Source organism: Protopterus annectens, chromosome 11.part0 (genome assembly GCF_019279795.1).
Source record: "Protopterus annectens isolate FY-2018-M chromosome 11.part0, PAN1.0, whole genome shotgun sequence".
NCBI lineage: Eukaryota > Metazoa > Chordata > Ceratodontiformes > Protopteridae > Protopterus > Protopterus annectens.
In genome coordinates, this window is record NC_056745.1 from 694809087 (window position 1) to 694827082 (window position 17996).

Below are 17996 nucleotides of genomic sequence, written 5' to 3' on the forward strand. Positions count from 1 at the left end.
TTATATAGGTAAAAGTAATATTTTCTCTCATTTTTATGCTATAGCAGATGCATTTCCCTATATCGAAAAAAAAAATATTTAACACCGAGTGAGCCAGCACAACTAGTTGATCACCAGCTGATCAAAAAATACATAAAACAAAGTTAAACATTTTTTTTTTGCAGAGGGCAAGTTCCCTTGCACTCCCTACACCCCTGCTAATTATATATACCAACTTCGAGATCCCATTATAGTAAGGAAATGGCAAATTCCCCAATCCCCTCTGTACCACAATCTTGCAAAGAAAAAAGCTAACACATGAGATCAGCTGAATTTTAACCAGCTGTACCAGCTTTTTTTCTGGTTGACAAATTGTATTGTTGACCAATTGTCTATAAACCTTTACAGCAAAGTAGGCAAATTCTATACACTTTGACAGGCATGTACATATTTCAGATTCTGTTGTCTGCTTCTCTTATGTCAGTAAATACAAATAACTGACCCCTTTTACATTAAGTGACTTTGTTGTACTTTGCTCCCCCTACCCTTCAGCAACTTCTGGCACCTCTGTCCATCCAACTGTCTTAAGCCTCCTCCCAAAAGAAGAAATCATTCATCCTACTTCTGCACAAAGGAAGAGAGTATAAAGGATAAGCCACAATGAAATCACTTTAGCTAGCAGATCTAGGAGAATCTCTCTCTCCCTGATACCTGATTTTATATGGGCTATCCTTTATACTCTGTTTCTAGTCCTGTCACCCCTGGGTCACAGGTGGGATACCAGACTTCACTTGATGGATCACTTCTGTTTTCTTACCTTTGCACAAAGGGGAAAACACAAAAGATCTTTCCAGGCTCAATGCTATACTATCCCCCCATGAAAAATCTTAGAAAAATGCATCCATTTTTCAACCCCTCAACCACATTCCTACCAATACCCTCCTCTTCCTCACTCAGCGTGGCCTTAGACCAAACCACAATACCGCTAATAAACTAATAGACTTCTCTAACAGTGTTAATCATAACTGTAATACAGGTAACATTGTGTCTGCCCACTTCTCTCTCTCTGGGCTCCTGCTGGAAAGAGGCTTCTTTGCCCAGTCAGATTTTTCTGGTAAACAAATGGAAATAAAAAAAATAAACAAACATCAACCTCTCTCTCTCTTTACACAAACAAACTAAAAACACTCATCAATGACAGTACTGTCTATTGAGTTAACTTTTCTGCCTTCTCATGTAGTTAATAATGAATGTTAGGTGTGACTCACACCATTTTGATCATTTTTAGAATATTTCTAGAAGTCATTCTACCAGTAAAAATGAGAAAACAGTTTTGAATGTAGGCATTCCATAAAGTTTATAAACCTTGAGAAAGCAAAATAACAGTGAAAACTGAGTAGTCAAAACTGTCTCATAAAAGAGAGAAAAACTGGAAAACAAATGAGCAGGTAAGGACATAAGCAAAATGTCTGAACCTGCTGAACTGATTTCTGAAATATATGCATTTTCAGGTAAGAGTCTAGCCAGACATAATCAGTGTATTCAAATGGATGCATATTTCTCAACATCTTCCAGAAGAATTATGAATAAAGAGTCCACAGCTTCTAAGATTGCTTAAAGTAATGTGAAAAACACAAATCTGCAGATAACAAAATTTGAGACAGGAATGATTCTAAAAAAGCCATTTTTATGACTGTAGGGGCAACAGCTTGAAGAATACATTTCTTAAGATTTGTCAGAGGTAACACCTGGAGCAATCCATATATTTTAAATATCAGGTGGGTGGGAAGGGAGATAATAAAGCATATGAATAGAAAACAGAACATTCTGGCAACTTCCTGTTTTAGGTGGTAATTAGAAGTTATGTACTTAACCGTAACTTGGCATCTGTGTTGTCCATTTTCATTCTTCCTCACTATTGGATTACGGAGCCAACCGGATCCAACTCGGCCGCATTTTTTAGACTTGGATCCTAGTGTCGAGTTCCACTCTGTACCCATAATGCCCTACACTCTCTGCAGCATCCTCAGATCGAGTTTGCTGCCTTATTGCCTACCGAATCAAGAGACATAAGAGACAGAAAGAAATCAGAGGCTCAAATCAGGAAGTGTAAAGGTTCCTATAAATCCAATAGGTCCTTTAGGAGCCAATAGGCTGGGGATGGCTAGGAGAGAAGGTGAGGAAGAATGAAAATGGATAACACAGATGCCAAGTTATGGTAAGTACTTAACTTCAAAATCTGATGTTGTCCTTTTCATTCTTCCTCACCATTGGGTCAGAGTCCCCAGCTACGTTACTCTCGGGTGGCCTCAAGGAAGGATATGCCAGAGCACTGTCGAACCAAAAGAAGCTCTGCTTTTGGAGACAATGTCCAATTTATAATGTGACACAAAGATACAAGTCTTTGACCAAGTGGCTGCAGCACAAATATCATCAGTCGATGCTCTGGAGGAGAAAACAGATGATGCAGCCATAGATCTAGTAGAATGGGCTTTAGGAGGGTGAGGCAAGTTCAATCCATTTTTTTGAATAAATTAGTGAAATACAGTCAGTAATCCATTTAGCCAACATAACTTTGGAGACTGCCTGACCTAGATGGTTTGGTGAGAAAGAAACAAATAGCTGGTCAGGCTTTCGGCACTGTTTTGTTCTATGAAGGTAGAATCACAGTTGTCTGTGATCAAGCAGATGCAAAACATATTCCCCTTGTTAGAAAAATTTGGAAAGAAGAATGGCAGCTGTATAGACTGGTTTATATTAGTCTCTGTGGCTACCTTGGGCATAAAATATAGAATGGTATGGAGAGATACTCTATCTTTATGAAAAATTATGTAAGTCGGTTTTGATAAGGCCTGAAGTTCAGAAATTCTTCTTGCTGATGTGACAGCTAGCTAAAAGATGGGTTTCCAAGAAAAGAACTTCATTTCACAATCATTTGCTGGTTCAAAGGGTTTTTGAGTTAGTCCTTGAAGAATACAGTTAGATCCCATGTTGGAGAAAGCTCTTTTATCAGGGGTCTAAGCAGAAAAATCCCTTTCATGAAAGCCTTGCATAAACTAGACACAGCAAGGGAGCCGGAAACATCTGCAGTATGAAAATTTTAAATGGCTGCCAGCTGAAATTTTACAGCGGAAAACCTAGCCTCTTCCTTGAAGAGAGAAGTAAGAAAGAGAAGGATGGCTGAAATTGGGGCTGAGAAAGGATCGATATTCTCTTTGGAAGCCCAAATGGAAAACCTTTTCCATTTGCTTCAGTACACTATTTTAGTAGAAGCTTTTTGGGAAGCTAAAACTATGTCTCAAACAGGGGAAGCAAGCCTGGACCTTTGTAGAATTACTGGAATTATATACCAAGCTGTCAGTTTGAGGGTGAGTAGGCTGGGATGCTGACTCCCTGACGGAAGAGAGAGAAGGTCCTGTCTGGACTCCAGACTCCATGAGCGATATTTCTGATGAGACCAGAGAAAGGGGAACCATACTTGATGAGCCCAGTAGGGGGCAATGACGATTACTGAACTCTTCAGCCATGTGACTTTCTGCAGAAACTTTGGGATCAACGGTAGAGGGGGATAACCATAAAAGAGACCAGAGGGCCAATCGTGAACTAGAGCATCCCTCGGGGGGGGGGGGTTACAGCAAAGTACTTGCTGCTCTTGTTGTTTTAGGGAGACGCAAGGAGGTCACAGCAAGGTTGGCCCCAACGGCTGAAAATTAGAAGTTATGTACCTACCATAATGTTCCATGTTAGTTGTCTTCTCTCGCCTTCTTTCTTGCTGGATGGGTTCAGAGCCGATCCTCGGCTCCGACTCGGCACTTGCTAAGCTCGAGAGTCACTTTTACCAGCTCGAGGCAGCCCCATATCCCATGATGCAAGGCGGTAAATACCCAGATCTCATTTGGATCTAGAGGGAAAACTACCTAGCATAAAAACTTTCCACTAAGGAAAGAAGAGCAAATAGCCTAAAAAGGCTGTAAGGGGAAACCAGATAACTAAACTAGAACTAACTGGTGCCCAAAGAAACAAAATCTTTCAGAGCCAAGGGAGATCAAGGTCTGTCCAGGCAAGGGGGCAGGAGGGAGGGTCGCAAGAAAGAAGGCGAGAGAAGACAACTAACATGGAACGTTATGGTAGGTACATAACTTCTAAATGTTAAGTTGTCAATCTCGCCTTCATTCTTGCTGGATGGGACCACGTCCCTAGCACCTCTATCCTGGGTGGCTCAATGGAACAGACTCTTGAGAACCGTGGAACCAAAACTGTCTCTATCCCTGGAGGCCAAATCCAATTTGTAATGAGAAACAAAGGTATGAGGAGTGGCCCAAGTGGCTGCTGCACAAATAGTATCTAAGGGTAGCCTAGCCTGAAAGGCTGTAGAAGTGGCTAGGCCTATAGTGGAATGTGCCTTTGGTTTTGAGCACAGCTGTTTGCCCCTAAGTTGATAAATGTCAGAAATGGTGGAAGATAGCCATCTAGACAAGGTCACTTTGGAAACAGGGAGGCCTTTCTTATTTTCAGCATAAGAAAGAAAGAGCTGATCAGACTTCCTGAATTGTTTTGTTCTGTCCAAATAATATCTGAGTTGGTGGTGAACATCAAGATAATGTAATTTTTGTTCCGATCTGTTGGAATAATTAGGAAAAATACAGGAGATCAATGGATTGATTTAAATTTGTTTTTGAAGCAACCTTGGGCAAAAAGGATGGAATAGTTCTCAAGGATACTCTGTCCTTGTGGAAGACCAAATATGGGGGACGAACAGAGAGGGCATGAAGTTCTGACACTCTCCTAGCCGAGGTAATAGCGACAAGGAAGAGTGTCTTCCACGAAAGAAACTTTAGAGAGCATGAAGCAGCTGGCTCAAAAGGAGGAAGAATTAAGGATGTCAGCACTAGATTTAGGTCCCATTGAGGAGGAGGACTCCTGACAGGAGGTTTGAGGAGAAAAACTCCTTTCAGAAAAGCTCTACAAAGCTTGTGGGACATAATGTTGTGATCTGCAAACCTGACATGAAAGTTCGAGATTGCAGCCAACTGAACTTTGACCGTGGAAGATGAAGAACCCGAGTGAAAGATTTCCGCAAGAAAATCCAAAACTGCATGAACAGGGGCAGTAAAGGGATCTATGTTCCTTGATTTCGCCCAAAGGGAGAAACGTTTCCACTTGCTAGAGTAAATCTTTCTAGTAGAGGATTTAAGGGAAGCCACTATGATATCCCTAACAGGGTTAGAGATCATAGGAAGCCTGGCTAAGGAAGGAAGTGGAGCAACCAAGCTGTGAGGTTGAGAGAAGGAATGGACCGGTGCAGCTGACCCGATTGGTGGATCAGAAGATCTGGCACTGGGTCCAGATGCCACGGCTGCACCAAAAGATGACGATGAAGGAACGGAAACCAAATTTGTCGAGGCCAATACGGGCAATGAGAATCATTTTGGCTCTCAAACGGTAGCTTTCTGGAGTACCTGTGGTATCAATGGAAAGGGAGGAAAGGCATAAAGAAGTCCCTGGGGCCAATCTTGGGTAAGAGCGTCTCTGGGGATGGCCCGAAGTGGGAAGAGAGAGAAGAAGGCTGGGCATTTGCTGTTTTGGGGAGTAGCAAAAAGATCGCAACATGGGCGGCCCCACTTCTGAAAAATCTCCTCCACTATAGATTGCTTGAGAGACCACTCGTGAGGCATGAGTATAGCTCTGCTCAATCTGTCCGCTAAAATGTTGGTTTTCCCAGGGATATGCATTGCTACCAGAAACCGATGAGAGGAGATCGCCCATTGCCAAAGTCTGAGAGCCTCTCGACACAAGGGGTAGGACTTGGTTCCGCCCTGCTTGTTGATGTACCACACTACGGACATGTTGTCCGTGTGAACTGCAATCGTTTCCAAGGGAAGAAAGTCGTTGAGGGCTTGCAACGTTAAAAGCACTGCTCTCATCTCTAGGACATTTATGTGCAGGTGGTATTTGAACGGTTGCCACGTCCCATGAACCATCCTGCCCTGATAATGACCCCCCCCCCCACCCAATCAGGGAGGCGTCCGTAGTGACTGTGGCTACCGGGGCCGAGGAAACAAAGGGTCTGCCCTGATGGACCTGGGGAGAAGAAATCCACCAGGATAGGTGGTTTTTGCAAGTTTGTGTCACAAGAATCTGGTGACGCATGGGAAGCTGTTGGAAGGACCATTGGGTGAACAACATCCATTGAAGGAGACGTATGTAAAAACGGGCCAAAGGAAGGAGAGTAATGGCAGCTGCCATGAGGCCCAATACTTTTAGGACCAGTCTGGCTTGCACCTTTTTGCTGGCAAGGATGATCCGCACATGGTTTTGGATATCTAGGATTCTCTGGCTTGTGAGGTTTGCTGACATCTGAACAGTGTCTAAATTTGTGCCTATAAAAGTAATAGTCTGGCAGGGCAATAAGGAGGATTTTTCGTAGTTGATCGAAATTCGTAATTGAGTGCAGAGATTTAGGGTGTAATCTCTGGCTTGGAGAAGTTGATGCCTGGTGGTGGCTGAGAGGAGCCAGTCGTCGAGATACGGAAACACCTGGAATCCTTGACGTCTCAGGTGAGCCGTGACCACTGCCATGCATTTGGTGAACACTCTGGGGGCTGTAGTGAGACCAAAGGGCAGGGCTCTGAATTGAAAATGACTGGACCCCAGCCAAAAGCGGAGAAACCTTCTGGAGCGTCTGTGGATTTTTATGTGATAGTACGCATCCTGAAGGTCTATTGAGCACATCCAGTTGTCTTTGCCTAAGAAGGGCAAAATCGATTGAAGTGTGACCATCCGAAATCTTGTCTTTTTCACAGACTTGTTGAGTCTGCTGAGGTCCAATATCGGTCTCCAATCTCCCATCTTTTTGGGAACCAAAAAGAACCTTGAGTAGATTCCGGGCTCTGAATGGTCTGTTGGAACTGGCTGAATGGCCCTTTTTGTAGAAGCTTTGATACTTCTAATTTTGCGATTTCCCTTAGACCGGGTGGAACATCTGGAAGGGAATTTTTGTGAGTGAAGGGACTTTCCTCGAAAGGAATCTTGTAACCCTCGGATATGATCGACTGTACCCATTTGTCTTGTGAAAGGGAAAGCCAGGCTTCTAGGTACAGCGATAATCTTCCCCCGACTGCCTCCAAGGATGGACAGTCGGGCAACACCTCAGGGATGCTGGAAGGGCTTGTCAGAGAGAGGCTCTCTGCTGCCCTTGTTCTGCGGACCCCCTCTGCCCCTAGGGCGGCGTCTATTATTATTATTACCCCCTCTGCCTCTAGGGGTAAACTGACCATGTGTGTCCGGCGTGACTCCCTGAGATTTACGGAACCACATCTTTCCCCCCTTCTGTCCTTTAGGGTAAGGTCTAGAAGGGGTGGAAAAACGGACTCCTACGGCAGAAAGAGTCTTGCCGTCTTGCTCACACCTGGTCAACGTATCCTTCACCTGAGGACCAAACAGTGTTGACCCATCGAAGGGAGAGTTTGTGAAGGACACCTTAAAGGGATCTGCAAAATTACAGAGCCGCATCCAGGACTGACGTCTAAGAGCCACTCCTGTCCCTGCAGCTCTACTCGCTCCATCTGCTGCATACGAAATTAGCCACATGGAGGAGTTGGTTATGGAGTTAAGGATTCCTAGCTGAGAAGCAATCTTGTCCTGAGCCCCTGCAGCTGTAGGATCCTGTACTACTTCACCTAATTCTTTAAGGATGTCCCTTTGAAGTCTGGTGAAGTGACATAAATAGTTCAGCGAACGCATGGCAAAGGTCGCTGAGGAAAACATCCGCTTACCATACCTGTCCATGGTCCTAGAATCCTTGTTAGGAGGATGGACTGGTACGGAAGGATCTGCAAGTTCCTTCTTGGTGGCGGCCGCCACCACCATGGCATCAACAGGGACACCTTTTGTAAGAAATTGTTTCTCGGAAGGGGCTGTAATAAATTTAGAAGGCCTCCTGGGAACTGGTTCCACGGAATCAGGAGATGCCCACACCTTCCGAGCTATCACCTCCATGAGGGGGTCGAAAGGCGGAGACACCCAGGAGGTGGAGGGTCGAGATCCAAACGCCTCTAGGTATACCGACTCATCCTCGGAGGGATTAATGGAGGGCCAGTTTCCCCTCTGTTTTAGGAGTTCTAGGATGTCTGAAAAAGAGACATCCTCAGAGGGGGATCTTGGGGACCCCTCCAACTCATCTAAGTCGGTATCTGAAGTTGTAGACTCAGGGGAGTCTAGGTGCTTCCTCTTACAGGTCCTCTTACGCGGAGGATCTCCTGACGGATCAGGAGAATCCTCGGAAGAGGGGGTTCTTCCCAGTGGGGAAACCTGAGGCGGTGGATCTCTCGGTCCGGGAGCAAGAGAGTGGGAAGAGACATCTACAGGCACCATAGAGGGAGGAGCTAAGGGATAGACTGCTGACTGAGCCCGGGGCCAGCACACTCCTCATCACCTCAAGGCTCCCTCCCAGGGAGATCGGAGAGACCCGCTCGAAGAAACAGGGCTCCGGCCCACCGAAAGGGAAGGCTCGAGGCAGATGTCGGAGCCGAGCTCACCAAGGCCGGGCCCGAGGGAAGAGCAGGGTCGGACAAGGGTCCGATGCCACTCACCCCCTCGGAGCAGACCAGGGAAGCCCGACCACCGGATCCCTCCAAGGAAGGTCTCGAGGAGGAGATAAGAGTAGAAGCTGAAGGAGCAGAAAGGGGTGGTATCTGCCCCGCAGACGTAGCAGTGACTATTCCAATAGACTCCGGCTCTGAGCTCTGGAGGAGAGTCGAAGGAGGAACTTGAAGAGGGTGTGGACTAGTAGTCGTCTGCTGAGACGGACTATGAAGCATTTGGGCTAGTGCCTGTGATTTTAACAATCTGCTTACCACTCTCTCCAAATCGTGGTTTGAGAGCCTGGAAGACCTAGATGATCGGCTCCGATGGCTCCGCTCCGAAAGAAGTGGAGAGGTTGGAGCCGACAGTATCGGCTCCAAAGAGGGAGACCTGGAACGCTTCCTCGATGGAACCATCGGAGCCGAAGAAACCTCAGTTCCAGACGGAGCCGACAACTTATCGGCTCCAAGCCTGGTCAAAGATGTATCGGCTCCAGCCGGAGCCAATACAGGCAAGGAAACAATGGTATCAAAGCCGGCCGGCACCGATACCGAAGCCTTAGACACATGGTGGTCGGAGCCGGTCGGAGCCGACACCAATGTGGCAGTTAAAGTATCGGCACCGATAGCCATCGGTGCCGAAGATTTAGTCAAAATAAGATCGGCTCCAGTTGGAGCCGATCTCGACTCCAAAGGAGTCGGAGCCAGGGCCGAAGGCTTAGTAGCAGAAGCCTGGGCCTTGGAGGTCTTAGAGGGCTTGCCCGAAGCAGACTTGGCCGGGGAGCCCTCCGGTTTAAGTAGTCCTCTTAAAATTAATTTATTTCTCCTTTCCTGCAGGACTCTCTGGCTGAAAGAGTGACAAATAGCACAGGAGTCCTGCAGGTGGAAAGGTCCCAGGCAATAGATATAAGAAGTGTGACCGTCTGTCAGAGACATCTTCTGACAGCACGAGTCACACTTCTTGAAGCCTGAGACCCTCTGTTCTTTGGACATAGTGAGCACACACACAACACACTACTCACACAGTCCCAGATTCAGAAATTTAACTTAAAATGGGGAAAAAATAAACCCACACACACACCCTGACAGGAAGGGATGGGAGGGGATTGAAGGCCCGACTAAATAAAAAACAACTAGGGAAAAAGAAAACTAGAGCTAGAGACCCTACAACTATCTAAAAGTGTCAAATAAACTAATATATAAGAGAAAATTAGGAATGGGGTGACTAAAATTTGTATGACAAATTACTTACCAAGAGCTGGTAAAAGGAGTACCTCATCAGCGAAGCGGCAAACGAGATCTGGGTATTTACCGCCTTGCATCATGGGATATGGGGCTGCCTCGAGCTGGTAAAAGTTACTCTCGAGCTTAGCAAGTGCCGAGTCGGAGCAACCCATCCAGCAAGAATGAAGGCGAGATTGACAACTTAACATTCAGATTTACCACTGAATGATTGAGGGACCACTTGTGAGGGGTCAGAATGGACCTGCTGAGTTTACTTGCTAGAATGCTGGTTTTCTCCAGTATATGTGTTGCAACTAGAAAGCGGTCTGAAAATATTGCCCATTTCCAGACCCTCATGGCCTCTCTGCTTAATGGGTAAGAACAGATTCCTCCTTGTTTGTGGATTTATCAGACTACTGATGTGTTTTCAGTGTGTATTACAGTCATCCCACAGGGGAGGCTGTCCTGAAAAGCTTGCAACATTAGAATAACTGCTTTCATATCTAGGATGTTGACATGCAATCTGGTTTCCCTCAAAATGCCCCCCACCCTAGTTGGGAAGCGTCTGTGGTCACTGTGGCTGTGGAGGTTGGAAGAAGGAATGGGCCTGCCCAGGAATAGATCAGCTGAATGAATCCACCATTGAAGATGACATCTGCAAATCGGACTCAACTTGATAGGAACAGATAAGTGTTTGTAAAGAATAGACTATTGAATAGACAAGGTCCATTGAAGGACTCTCATAAAGAACCTTGCTAAAGGCACTAGGACGATGGCAGCTGACACAGAGCCAAAAGTTTGAAGTATCCATCTTGCTGAGGAAGACGGTAAAGAAATTATTTGCTATACTTGATGTCTCAAGGACATTATGCAATGAGGAATCAAATAACTATCTGGTGTATTTTATCCAGAAAAATACAGATGAATTACAACCTTTGGTAACATTTATGGTAATGCCCAGTGAGCTGAAGATCTGGAACAAGCAGTCCCTGGCTTGAAGTAGTTCATGCTGGGTTGGGGCAGTTAGAAGCCAGTCATCCAAATACGGAAACACCTGGAATCCTTTAAATCTCAGGTGAGCTGCCACTACTGCCATGCATTTGGTAAACACCCTGGGGGCTGTCGTGACTCCAAAGGTCAGAGCTCAGAACTTGTAACGACTGGCTCCCAGCCTGAAGCACAAATGACTTCTGGAGCATCTGACAATTTTGATGTGATAGTATGCATCCTGAAGGTCTGTCGAGCACATCCAATCGTCCTTGCACAACACTGGTAGAATGGACTGAACCATAACCATTAGGAACTTTGACTTCTTTACATGTTGATTTAGATTGCTCAGATATAGAATGGATCTCGGGTCCCTCTTTTTCTTTGGCACTAAAAAGAAGTGGGAGTAAGTTCCAAATCCTCTTTGTTGAATTGGGAAATCTTGAATGACTCTTTTTTTGCAGCAATTTTTGAACTTCCAGTACTGCATGCTCCCTCTGACTGGATGTAATGTTGGGGAGTTTCTTATGTTCCACCAGAGGTGGAAGGGAAAGGGAATATAATAACCTCTCAATATTATGCTAAGCACCCAGGCATCTGTTGTCAGATTGGTCCAGGCATCTAGGTGCAGGGAACAACAACCCTTGATTGCCTCCAGAGACGAACAGCTGGGCAGCGCTTCAGCAGCACTGATAGGGCTTGTCAGAGAAAGGTTCTCTGAAGCCCTAATTCTGTGGACCCCTCTGCCTCTGAGGTGTCTACCAATTAAACTTCCTCCTCTGCCTCTGAAGGAAGAATGCCCATGTTGATCCTGAAAAGAGACTTGAGACTTTCAAAACCAAGTCCTCTTAGCACCTTGCTGATTTCTGGAGAAAGTGCGCTGAGGGGTAGAAAACTTGATCTCAGTGGCAGACAGGGTCTTTTCTTCCTGCTCGCTGAGGGTAAGAGTCTCCTTGATGGATGGCCCAAACAAGGAGGAGCCATCGAAGGGGGCATTGACAAATGGCACCTTGAAAGTTTCTGCAAAGTCCCAAAGCCTCATCCAGGCATGCCTTCTGACTGCAATATCTTGAGGTACCCTCCGCTGAATGAGAGATGAGCCTCATGGAAGAGTTAGACAAAGAAACAAGAGTAGCCAATTGGAAAAATACTTTCTTGAAGTCCTCATCTGACATGGCCTCTGCAAGAGAGTTGAATAGCTCCTTGACCAAATCTCTCTGCAAACGAGTGAAATGTGCCAAGTAATTTAATGTTCTCAGCACAAATGTAGCTGAGGCATAAATGTGCTTACCAAATCAACCCATTGCTTGAGACTCCCTGTTCAGCAGATGGACAGTGGAGCTCTGTTCAGCTAGCTTCTTAGGTTCATAGATTAGGACTAGACTAACTGCTCTTGCGGGCCATTTTAAGCCTAGCCAATTATCCCTTGTGAGACTCAAACCCAGCACATTGTGTTTGTAAGGCAAACACCTTAACCATCAGGCCACCCTCCTAACCTTTCTTCTTGGTGTCTGCTGCCACAACAAAGGCATCAACAGGGACACCCGTAGACCAATGAAGTCTGCTTTGGGGGGAAACCAGAAACCTGTCTGGGTGTTTGGGGATTGGCTCGATAGTGTCCGGCTCCTTCCAAGCCCTGTGAGAAACTAAGTCAATAAATGTACAAAACACCGTTTGTAAAGAGCACTAATAAAAAAACAATACTCCGAGAAAACAGTGCCCAATTGGCATAAGCAACACCATAAGCTCCACACAGTACTTCCACGTTACAAAGTCTTTATTCCTTCACAAAAGTTTAGTGCTTTCATCCCTTGTATAACACTCTGCGACATCTTCAGAACTAATTAATCAGAACTAATTAATACAATGAAGTCACCTCCTTTATATACAAAAAAAAATCAATCAACAATTAACTGTTAGTGAGTAATTAAATATTTAAATGTTAAAGGGACATCTAAAAAGCTCCTTATAATCCTTTAACAACCTCAAAAACACAATAAAAAAACACACTACCACTGTTAAAATTCCTACATTTAAATACTTGTAAAAAATATGTGGAATACAAAACCCTAAAACTTTAGAAGAACATAATATATTGTGTTTAAAACAGTAAACCAATGAAAAAATATTTGTTAAAAGTCCAGGGCTTTCCTTCCTAACACAGGTAACAAAGATACATAGTCATTAAGTCTTGGTTCAACGACAGCATGAAGTCTTGTAATCCAATAAAATTCTCTTTAGTCAATTTGGAGTTCCCACCAACCACCCCTTATGCTATGTGGAATCACTTCCAGTATTCCAAACTTGAATTTTGTTTCCCCTTGACGAGTGAGTGTGTGTATAGGGCATTCTTGGTATTACCTTTAACTATAGCATACAAGTGCTTGTATATTCATGATCTAAATTTCCTGTCTGTTTTACCTACGTAAAAATTGTTACATGTTTGACAGATGGAAATATAAATAATACCTTTTGTATTGCAATTACCTTTTTGTAAACTGACCCTTGCCTCCTTACTTTTAGATATACCACACTACTGTCAAGGATGTAGGGGCACTGGTTACAATGACCACACTTAGTAGTACCCTTATTTACTGTTGGTCTTGGTACAATTGTGTGTTCCATAAGACATTTAATGTTTCTGCCTGTTTTGTACACAAAACATGGTGCTTGTCCTATAATATTAAAAATGTCCAAGTTACCCCAAAAATGTTCCAATTTTTCCTAATGATGTCATTGAGGGTTCTTTCCCCTTCTCCAAATGGAATAGCCATACTGGTATTGTATCCAACCCTTCCTGCTTGTTTATTGTTAGAAATTGCGTAGAGCAGTGGTTTACATTTAGTCCCTCACCCGTCAACCATTTCTTTAGTAATACTATCCAAAATTATGTTGGGATATCCCCTAGCTTTGAACATATCGGTGATGCCTTCAGCCTCACGAGCTGTCCTTTTTAAATGTTTCTCTTGGTATGTAGGGGATGACAACTCTGGAAGTCCAAGTAGCTGTTGGAAAAAGTTTCCTTCCTGTATATTTTTGAAAGGAAGGTTTTATTAATCCTATCCTTAGAAATGGTCACATCCAGGTAATTAATAAAGTCATCTGAATGGTGTGATGTAAATTTAAAATATGTACACTGTTGATTAATAAATTCAAAAAAACCCTCTAGGTCCACCTGGTCATCTTTCCAAAGAATAAAAATGTCGCCCAAAAAACAACAATATGTGAACAAGTGTTGTTTATAAACACTGGCAAACACGTATTTTATTTTCCCAGGAATAAGGGACCAAGATGGCATAAATTATAATATAGGACAAGCACCATGTTTTGTGTACAAAACAGGCCGAAACATTAAATAACTTATTAAACACACAATTGTACCAAGACCAACAGTAATTAAGGGTACAACTAAGTGTGGTCATTGTTAACAATGCCCCTACATCCTTGACAGTGATGTGGTATTTCTAAAAGGAAGAAGGTAAGGGGTCAGTTTACAAAGAGGTAATTGCAATACGAAATGTATTATTTATATTTCCATCTGTTAAACATGTAACAATTTTTACGTAGGTAAAACAGAAAGGAATTTTAGATCAAGAATATATGAGCATTTGTATGCTATAGTTAAAGGTAATACCAAGAATGCCCTATACAGACACACACTCATTTGTCAATGGGAAACAAAATTCACGTTTGGAATAACAGCGTAGCATATGGGGTGGCTGGTGGGAACTCCAAACTGACTTAAGAGAATTTTATTGGATTACAAGAATTCATGCAGTTGTTGAACCAGGATTTAATGACTATGTATCTTTGCTACCTCTGTTAAAAAGGAAAGCCCTAGACTTTTAACAAATATTTTTTCATTGGTTTACTGTTTTAAACATACACTTTGCTATGTTCTTCTAAAGTTTTAGGGTTTTGTATTCCACATATTTTTTACAAGTATTTAAATGTAGGAATTTTAACACTGGTAGTGTGTTTTTTATTGTGTTTTTGAGGTTGTTAAAGGATTCTAAGGAGCTTTTTACATGTCCCTTTAACATTTAAATATTTAATTACTAACCAACAGTTAATTGTTGATTGATTTTTTTGTATATAAAGGAGGTAACTTCATTGCATTAATTAGTTCTGAAGAAGTCCCAGAGTGTTATACAAGGGAATAAAGCACTAAACTTTTGTGAAGGAATAAAGACTTTGTAACGTGGAAGTACTGTGTGGAGCTTATGGTGTTGCTTATGCCAACTGGGCACTATTTTCTTAAACTAAGTCAATAAGGTTGTCTAATGGGGGGGGCCTAGCCAAGAGGCAGAGGGGCCTGCCCTGAAAGCATCCAGGAACACAGAGTCTTCAGAAGAAAGAGGTTGGGATAACCAGCACCTTTCTGCCTAAGGATCTCCAAGATGTCTCCAAAGGAGACATTATCAGGTGGTGATTGAGGGGTTCCTTCTCCCTCATCAAAGTTAGTGTCTTCTGTGAGTGACTCCTTTGGGGAGTCAATTTGCTTCCTTTTGCACATTTTCTTCTGAAGAACCTCCTCTGTGGGGTGTTCAGGGGAGGTATCTGAATAAAGGGGGACTTCCACAAGGGGGAAATCTTGGAGGTTCCTCAAGGCAGGCTGACACTGGACAGGGATGATGGGCTCAGCACTCAAATCGAGGGAAGAAAGAAGGGAAGGATCAGAAGCAAAAGATGTTGCTTTCTGTGAGTACAGAAAGCCCTTTCCACAATCTGGAAGGCCGATGGACCAGGAGAAACTCCACCCTCATCCCATGAAGCTGACGCAGTCTAAGAAGCATGGACGGAAATCACCCCGGATCTGTGGTCTCCAGGCAGGATTGGACCTGAGCTGTCAAGAGCCAAAGTGCCGAGAAGAAGGGAGGGGTCCAAAAAGTTGGAACTGAACCCCTCCCCTAGGAAACAACACCGACATCCCAGATCTGAGGCCCACTCTGATCAGACAATCTTGGAGCAGAGCTAGTCAGGATAGCCATAGAAGTCGAGGTAGGGAGCTTCGTCAGATCCGAAGCTGACTCTTTCGAGTACCCAGATCTTGGGACTCTGAAGTCACTGGTCGGATCAGAGAAGAAGACTGGATCAAAGCAGCCGGGACACTCACTGATCCAACTGGAGATGGAGCTGACAACACCCCCATCTGGATTTGAGTTTTGAGAAACCTCTGCATCAATCTGTCCATATCAACAACCTATAGACTCCTTGAGGACCTAACGGAAGCAACTGATGTAATCCTGGAGTGTCTGGATGGGGTTTGGAGAAGTTTCAAGAGCAGTGTTGGGGAAACTGCCATGATGGTGAACTCTGGAGTTCAGGTCCTAAGGCTTGGATCTGAGGTCTTTGGATCCAAGGTAGAAGAATTTGGCCTAGGAGAGGCAGTCACATGAGAGGTGCCTGTCGGATCCGAGGAGTGCCTGGGATCTGAAGGGGCAAAAGTGGATCTTGGATCCAACAAGTTTGGATCCAAGGTCTTTGCAGACTTAGCTGGAGGCATCTAAGAAGCTCTTGAAGTATTTGGGGAGTGTTTCCTCAGCTCTGATGACCCAGTAAGGCTAGTTGGGGTGGGGGTGGGGGTTTGAGCAGCTGATGATGAAGATGAAGCAGGCATCAGACCTTTTAGAATAAGTTTGTTCCTGCGATCAGCAATGGCTCAGGGGCTAAACCCCTCACAAATCTGACAATCTCTCCACAGGTGATCTATCCCTAAACAATATACGCATTTACTGTGTGCATCAAAATGGGGAATCTTATGCCCACATTCTGAGCAGCACTTGAATCCAGTAGGCCTATCAGACATGATGCAGAAGAAAAACTTTACCTGTAACTAATAACTGTAAATTTAATTGCACACACCACTAAAAAAACACACTCCAAAAAACACAGCCATCCTGTAATTAACAATTACAACCAGTAAAATATAAATATGAGTAAAACATTTTTTTTTTAACAACTCACGACAGAGGCAAAAAAAATGGAAAGGCAGAAATGCCAACCATGCAGAGAGAAGAAGCAGGAAGGAAGGGTAAACAGACAAATGAGTGCCTAATGCCTGAGAAATCTGAAAGGGAGGGGAGGAGAATATCAGCAAAAAGTACAAGAAATAAAGATAGAGTAACTTTATGAAGCAAAAAACTAGATGTATCATCACCCAAGTAGAAAAACTGTAATGAGACCAGGAATCCACGTCACACGAGACAGGCGGCAAACAAGATCTAAGGAAGTTTCAGACAGTGTAGGGCATTATAGGTAGAGGGAGGAGTTCAACAGTAGGATCCAAGTCTAAAAAATGCCTCCGAGTCGGATCTGAGGTTTGGATCTGCAACCCAATAGTGAGGAAGAATGAAAAGGATTCTTTTCATCAAAAAAAATTTTTCATGAAAAATCAGATTCTGACACCATCTCCTACCTCCTCAAAAATAAAAGAAAAAAGCAAAAACTCACACTTAGTGATGTGGCATTTCATTGCTAAACCACTGCATGACAGTAACTGAACACTTCCAAGTCATGAAATGGTCTTTTTTGTCAGTCTACAAGCCTGTTTGACTAATTAACTAAGCAAATAAATAGTAAAAAAAATAAAATACAATGCAATCAAGTGAGGTTCTCACCATCACAAAAGGATGACTGAATCATCTTCATCTTCTTTGGATTACTACCTCTTTTTCCATTTGCAGGACAATATTGATCTTGGCAGCTGCATCTTAAAAAAAGGCAAATATATAATCCTCTAAATATTGCAGAAAACTATAATACGATGAAAAACATTACTACTGCAATATAAAAATATAAACATCTATATAGCTACATCAGAGACTATATTTTGGTACTGATATTTGGTATTTTCACTAAATGATATTTGTAGTGGTTCAGATAGGTTTGGCCTGCAAAATATCCTGGCTCACTACGAAATGTCCTACTTTGTGAATCTGAATACAAAAAGTACAGTTGTGCAAGTAAGTTTAAATGTTTGAATGATCACTGCTGCAGTAGCCTTTGCTATACACGTTAAACTGTGCAGGGGATATAACTTTTAGTTATGTACTTACCATAACTTTAGATGTTTGGGATCCATCTCGCCTACATTCAGTACTGATGGGCTCGGAGCCGATCCCTCGGCTCCAACTCGGCACGCTATGCTATAGAGCGAGGCCTCTTATTGGCTGAGCTATTTCTTAACCCAGGATGCACCACCACTAATCCCCCAGATCTTGT

General features: G+C 43.6%; 1 protein-coding gene across 2 annotated transcripts in view; it reads right to left on the reverse strand.

Moving 5' to 3' along the window:
• LOC122815560 (carbohydrate sulfotransferase 1-like) overlaps window positions 1-17996 on the reverse strand; it is a 1589425-nt gene that overhangs the window by 837253 nt on the left and 734176 nt on the right. For both annotated transcript variants that reach the window (XM_044088150.1, XM_044088151.1), the window contains exon 2: window positions 17393-17484. The gene's annotated coding sequence lies outside the window, so the exon portion shown is untranslated. The remainder of the gene's footprint in view (window positions 1-17392; window positions 17485-17996) is intronic.